Source organism: Canis aureus, chromosome 26 (assembly GCF_053574225.1).
Source record: "Canis aureus isolate CA01 chromosome 26, VMU_Caureus_v.1.0, whole genome shotgun sequence".
In the NCBI taxonomy this organism is placed as follows: Eukaryota; Metazoa; Chordata; class Mammalia; order Carnivora; family Canidae; genus Canis; species Canis aureus.
Window position 1 is genome coordinate 22,984,561 of NC_135636.1, and position 7,758 is coordinate 22,992,318.

The following is a 7,758-nucleotide window of genomic DNA, read 5'->3' on the forward strand; positions in this document are numbered from 1 at the left end:
AAGGGGATCCCTGGGTGGCTCAGCGGTTTAGCGCCTGTCACATTGGGCTCCCTGCGTGGAACCTGCTTCTCCCTCTGCCTGTGTCTCTGCCTCTGTGTGTGTCTTTCATGAATAAATAAATAAAATATTTTTTTAAAAAAATAAACAAAATCAAATAAATACATGCTGTTTTGTGTCTGGCATCTTTCATGTAGTATTTTTTAAAAAGATTTTTATTTATTTATTCATGAGAGAGAGAGAGAGAGAGAGAGAGGCAGAAACACAGGCAGAGGGAGAAGCAGGCTCCATGCAGGGAGCCTGATGCAGGACTCGATCCTGGGACTCCAGGACCACGTCCTAGGCCAAAGGCAGGCGCCAAACCACTGAGCCACCCAGGGATCCCCTAGCATTTTTTTTTTTTTAAGTAATCTCTTACCCTAACATGGTGCTCAAATTCAGAGTTGCATGCTCCACTGACTGAGACAGCCAGGTGCCTCTACCCAACGTGTTTTTGACATTCATCTATGTTGTTGCTTGTTTCAGGAATTTGTTCTTTCATTGCTGAGTAGTATTCTATTATATAAATATGCCACAATTTTTTTATTCATTCTATTTTCTATGGAATATTTGGGCCTCTTTGGGTTCGGGCTACTAGCAATAAAGCTGCTATGAACATTCACATATAAATCTTTTTGTGGAGTTATGCACTCATTTAAAAATTGTTGGACAATAGGATATGTTTACTTTATTAGAAGCTTCCAGGGATGGCTAGCTGTCTCAGTTGGTAGAGCATATGACTTTTGGTTTCAAAGTCGTGAGTCAAGCCCCACATTGCAGATGGAGACTACTTAAACAAACAAAAAGCTTCCAAGCAATTTGCCAAAGTGGTTGCATCATTTTACACTCCCACCGGCAGGGTACTGATGGTTTCAGGTGATCCAATTCAGTCCTCTATTTCACCAACACATAACTTGGTCAGTTTCTTTTTTCCCCAACAGGTAGGAATTTTATAGAGAGAATTAGTTTATTTCAAAATTGGAGGTGGCGGGTGTGGGGGGCGGGGGTAGCTGCAGGCAGCAGGAGGCTGCCAAGGGGAGTAACTGAATCAAGAGCACATCACCCAGGCAGAAGCAAGAAGGCCCCTGCTGTCACCCTCAGCCCCACACAGCTCTCTCTCAATATCTAGTCAGTGCAGGAATGCCAAGTCTGGCTGCTGAGACTGGCTCTAGACCCTCACATTTGTGTCCCTGCTGTCGGCAGAAGTGGTAGCAGGAAGATGGCCCCCACCCCCTAAATCTCTGATGGGGGCATCTAATAGATCATATATACCTATGTCTCTATGTCTCTATCATCTATCTATATAATTTAAAACATTTTTTTTTTATTTAAAAGATTATTTAAGAGAGTGTGTGTGTGAGCAGGAGGAGGGGCAGAAGGAGAGAATCCCAAGCAGATTCCCGCTAAGTACAGAGCCCAACTGGGGACTTGGTCCCATGACCCATGGGATTATGACCTGAGCCAAAATCACAAGTCTGGACATCCAACTCACTGAGGAACCCAGACACCCCTCATTTTATATTCTTTTTTTAAAGATTTATTTATTTATTCATGAGAGACACACAGAGAGAAGCAAAAACATAGGCAGAGGGAGAAGCATCCGCAGGGAGCCCAATGTTGGACTCCATCCCAAGACCCTGGGATCACGCCCTGAGCCAAAGTCAGATGCTCAAACACTGAGCGACCCAGGCATCCCTCATTTTATATTCTTAACTCTAGCTGCAAAGGACTCTGGTAAATGTACTTTTCTACTTTCCAGCCTTTGCAGATATAGGAAAGCCCCCTAAAAGGACTTAGAACTGGTTGCAGCACTTGGCTTTCGGGGAGTAAAAAAGCTATCCCAAAATGTAACTGACTAAAATACCAACCATTTATTTAGCTCACGATTCTGCAGGTTGGTGATCTGATCTGAGGCTCAGCTACACTGTTCTCATCTTAGTCCTGCTCACTCATGCCAGTTCCCAAATTTGTTGGGAACTGACTGGCCAAAGACAATATCAGCTGGGATGGATCATCTCTGTTCCATGTGGTCTCTCACTCTCCAGCAGGCTAGCCTAGGCTTGTTTTCATGATGGCCTGGCAGGTTTCTGAGAGCTCAAAATGTTCTTTGGGCCTCAACTCCAATATGGCCCATCACTTCTGCCACATTCTGCTGGCCAAAGCAAGTCACTAAGACTGGCTCAGATTCAATGGGAGTGGAAATAGATTTCCACCTCTTTCAGAAGGTGATGTAAAGCCACAGGGCAAGGGTGTGAATGAAGGGTGGAATGATAAGTCAGGGCAGTCCACCACATGAGTCCTTGGCACCCACAATATCTCCCACTCCTAGAACTAGCCAGCAAATCTCAAGTACCTTCTTTCTCTTCTGTCCAAAGCAACAAGATTTCCTGTATCTTACCTTTTCTGTTCCTGTATTTTGTCCTGTTTCCTGGGTTCCTTTACTTTCCAGATCTTCAAATTAAATTTTAATGTAAGCAATATCTTTACTTTCTGAGAACTCATTCTTATACTCTGTTGTTCCATAAACCAAACCTTATGGATGTGATATCTTCCTGAATCTAATTACTGAGAATAGTAATTAGAGAGGCTTACTTTTTTTTTTCTAATATTCCCTGCATGGTTTTCCTCTAAAGCTACTTTTTGCTCTTTGCTTAGTTTCTTTTTTGTGTTGGCAGTCTTTCCCCTAATGGCTGGAGAACACTGTTTGCATTAAGAATGAGGCAATAAAAAGCACTGGGGAGTTCTGTACACATCCACTGGTTGGCTTCCTATTGGGGCAGCTAGATGGGGATTGGCCTCTACAAAAACCCCACAGGCCAGAACATAAGAAGAGTCTCATGTATGAGACTATTCTGTCTCTTTAGAGCATGGATGCTTAACTTGGTTCAGGCCAATGATTCCTTGCATGAGTAAAGTCCAGAGGCCAGAGCAGCGTGTTTCAAAGCATTTAAAAATACACAGGATTACCCAAATGTCCCAACTGTACTGAAATAGTCACTGAAATATTAAACATTTCCTCTCTGTGGGGGCCAGCGCTCTTTTTGTTGGTGGATTTATTTATCTCCTGAGCACTACACATACTTAACGTGTACAATTTGATGAGATTTGACTTATGTGTATACCTACAAAACCATCATCACAACCAAGATAATGAATACATCCATCATCCCCCAATTCCAAAACTGCCTTTTATAATTTCCTTCCTTTTTATTTTTTTAAAGGATTTTTTAATTTATTCATGAGAGACACACAGAAAGAGAAAGAAAAAGAGAAAGAGAAAGAAAGAGGCAGAGACACAGGCAGAGGGAGAAGCAGGCTCCATGCCGGGAGCTCAATGCAGGCAGGACTCGATCCTGGGACTCCAGGATCACACCTGGGCCAAAGGCAGGTGCTAAACCACTGAGCCACCCAGGGATCCCCTCTCCTTCCTTTTTAAATGCTGGCCACAAGCAACACAGTCTTAGCAGAATCTGAGACTTGTTCACTAAAAGAAATGATAGATATTGTCATATCATGATATGGATACCTCAGATTATTGTTTATACATAATGCTACTTAAGTAGCATTTATTTGTTACTGAAACAAACATTTGTCATAGGGCTTTAATGTCCTTTTTATTTTTGATTAAGTATCGACCCCAAGCAATGCCCAGAGAGTAAATGCTGTGCTGCCAACTCTAGCTTAAGGCAGAGTCTTTGCTGGGCCAAAGATTTCTGCACCCTCAAGCCACCATGGCCCGCATAATTGGGGTGAACATAGAAGGTGTTGCTCTGACTACTGCTAGGCTGTTGCTCCAACCCAGACGATTATTTTGGAGAGAAGAGGAGTTCTGACCACTCTTACTCACCTTTCCTAGGGGCAGAAATCATAGGCCTATGCTAACATCCAATCATAACGCTAACCTCTTTCAGAACACTGAAGAAAAGGATCATTCGTTCCCATGAACAGCAGCAGTGTAAAAAGCAAGCTAAAGTTCTGAACACGAGGAGCTTGTAGCAGGAAAGTTGCAAATGCAACATCACTGCTTCCTTTGCTGTAACAAGCAGCTTATCATCTGGGAAAGAGACATGTGGTTCTGGGCGTACCATCCTTGAGAGATAACAGAGGCAGTCTGTTGTTTCCATCTGCTTCCCAGGAGAAAGAAAAAGTTGTTACACGGTGAGGCTGCAGATTCCCTGGCCTCAAGGGCCTCCTAAAAACTACCTCTCATTCATGCATTCATCCATTTGTTTAATATATTTTGGGTGCCTGCTACATGCCAGGTGCTATGTTTAATTGTAGAAAATAAGAGACACAATGTGAATCCTTCTGGAGGTCCTAGCTTGATGGGAAACAGAAACATGAAACTAAATAACACACAAATAAATATAAGTAATGGCGGGAAGGTAGAGAAAACTGATTTTAAAAAATTTAACAGCTATATCTGCTTCTTAATGGGTATATACAATTCATGTCTGGAAAGATATATCTTTCTATGGGCCCTTTTAAGCCTACAAACATTAGTGGGGAAGGGATTCTTGCTTGAGAATTTAATCATATCCTGTAAAAGTTTGTAAGTTCAAAGCAGAATTGAAAATGTGCTTTGAGTTGCTTCAGATGGGAGACCCAGAACAGTCTTTTTCTTTCTCCTTTTTAAGTGGGCACAAGTATGTCATCAATAGGCAGGCCTGAAGCCAAGCTGGGTGGGGCACACTGCTCAGTATGAACAGGACAGGGGAATGAACATGAATGAAACATGGCTGCTGAGCACAAACAGCACAGAAAGAAGCATGAGAAGGTACCACTTAATGGATGCGGGGTTTCTGCTTCGCATGATAAAACATGCTGGAAACAGAATGTTGTGAATATACTTAATGCCACTAAATTGTACATTTAAAAGTGGTTAAAATGGTCAATTTTATGTTATATATATATTATACAATAAAAAGAAGACAGACAATTTTTAATAAACAGAAGGAAGGCAACAGACTGAAAGTTGATGGGATGCTTAGGCTCCAGGAGGAGCTAGGAGTAAGAAGACCCCTTTAGGGGGAATGATCTAGACACTCAGAAAACAGGAATGTCTCACAATCAATCAAGTTTTTTGCTCTTTGTTGTTTAAGATAATTGTCCTCTATCCTCTTAAACTTTCGTAAAAGTTTGCTACACCCAAATGCATGATTTGAAGGTGTATCAAAGGAAAGAACAGGTATTCTGAGTGTGGACAGACACAGCACCCACGAGAGAAGAGAGGAGCTACATGTCTTGAGACCCAAATGAGTCTGACAATACCACAGAACCAGAGAAGATGAGAAGTGATGGCTCGGAGACACATATGATGTGCCAAGGCAGTGCTGAGTGTCCTACAATGGGTTGGATGAGGGCTCAGGCAACTGCCATTCCAACACTAAGGGATGCACCAAATCCATGCAGTGGAGGACTGGAACAATCAAGAGGTTAGAGGTCTGAGTCACACAGAGCCTCATGAACTTCATAGTCTGCAGGCTCTCTTAGGCCAAGCTGAACTGAGTCCAGTGGGGCCTCAGCCCAGAGTTTCTACCTCATGGAAAAATAAGACATTCTCAGGAAGTCATTTTTCTTTTCCAATGCTTTCTGAGATCTGCCATGTTAAAAGGATTAAGGGGTGGAGGGATGGGTGAAATAAAGGGAAGTAAAAGGTACTCCAGATATAAAATACGTAAGTCAATGGAGATGCAAAGTACAGCATGGGGAATACACCCAATAATACTGTTAACAATGTGTATGGTGACAGATGGTGACTACACTTGTGGGGACCAATGCATAATGTAGAGAATTGCTGAATCACTCTGCTGTACACCTGAAACTAATATAACATTGTGTATCAATTATATTTCAATAATATTTTTAAACTTTTTTTTTTTAAGGAGGCTCCATACCTAGTGTGGAGCCCAAGGTGGGGCTTGAACTCACTAGCCTGAGATCAAGATCTGATCTGAGATCAAGAGTCGGGTTCTTAGGGCGCCTGGGTGGCTCAGCTGGCTCAGTGTCTGCCTTCAGCTCAGGTGATGATCTCAGGGTCCTGGGATTGAGCCCCAAATTGGTCTCTCTGCTCAGCAAGGAGTCTGCTTCTCCTTCTCACTCTCCCTCTGTGCCCTCTCTCAAGTAAATAGATAAATAAATAAAATCTTAAAAAAAGAATACAAGTTCACATTTGTTTATATTTGTGTAAAGAGATATGTAGAAAACCTAGAAAGCTATTATCCTTGAGGCAGTGGGAGGAACACAGTGAATGGGGACAGAGGTGGGAGCAAGTTTTTTCAATAAAAACTTTATCATTTTGGGCAGCCCGGGTGGCTCAGCGGTTTAGCGCCGCCTTCAGCCCAGGGTGTGATCCTGGAGACCCGGGATCGAGTCCCACGTCAGGCTCCCTGCATGGAGCCTGCTTCTCCCTCTGCCTGTGTCTCTGCCTCTCTCTCTCTCTGTGTCTCTCATGAATAAATAAATAAAATCTTAAAAAAAAAACAAAAACAAAAACTTTATCATTTTAATTTTTTTAAGGTTTTATTTATTCATTTATTTGTTCATAAGAGACACACAGAGTGAATCAGAGACATAGGCAGGGGGAGAAGCAGGTTCCCTGCAGAAAGCCGAATGTGGGACTCAATCCCAGGATCTGGGATCACACCCTGAGCCAAAGGCTGACACTCAACTACTGAGCCACCCAGGCATCCCTATCATTTTGATTTCTAAACCATGTTACCTGTTTGAAAAATAAAATTTAATTAAAAAATAAAATAATAGGGGATCCTTGGGTGGCTCAGTGGTTTAGCGCCTGCCTTTGGCCTGGGGCACGATCCTGGAGTCCCGGGATCGAGTCCCACGTCGGGCTCCCTACATGGAGCCTGCTTCTCCCTCTGCCTGTGTCTCTGCCTCTCTCTCTCTATGTCTGTCATGAATGGATAAATAAAAATCTTTAAAAAATAAAATAAACAAGATAAAATAATAAACGGGGCACCTGTGCACTTCAGTCAGTTAAGTGTCTGCCTTTAGCTCAGGTCATGATCCCAGGGTCCCGGGATTGAACTCCAGGTCGGGAGTTCAATCCTCCCTGCTCAGAGGGGCTGTCTGCTTCTCCCTCTCCCTCCCCCTGCTTTGTGTTCTTTCTCTATCTCAAATAAATAAAATCTTCAAAATAAAATATAACAGTTTAAAAAGTCAAGGCTGGCCCAGGTGGGTTCTCTGGTAATTCTACCAAATATTTAAGGAAGAAGATATACTGTTTCTCTAAAATCTCTTCCAGAAGACAGAAGCAGAGGGAATATTTCCTAACTCATTCTATGAGGCAAGTATCACACCAATACAAAAACCAGATGATATAAGAAAGTTACAGACCAATATCGGTCATGAACATAGATGTAAAAGTCCTCAACAAATATTAGCAATAAAATCCAACAATGTATAAAAAGAATTATACACTATAACTGACGAAATATGGTCTATCCCAGGTATGCAAGGCTGGTTCAACATTTGAAAAAGTTAATGTAATCCATTATATCAACAGACTAAAGAAGAAAAATCATATGATCATAAAAGTAGATGCAGAAAAGACATTTGACAAAATCCAACACCTATTCATGGTAAAAACTCAGCAAACTAGGGATAGAAGAGAACTTCCTCGACTTAATACAGACTATCTACAAAAATCTGCAGTCAACATCAGTCAATAGCAAGAGACTAGAAGCTTCCCCACTAAGATCAGGA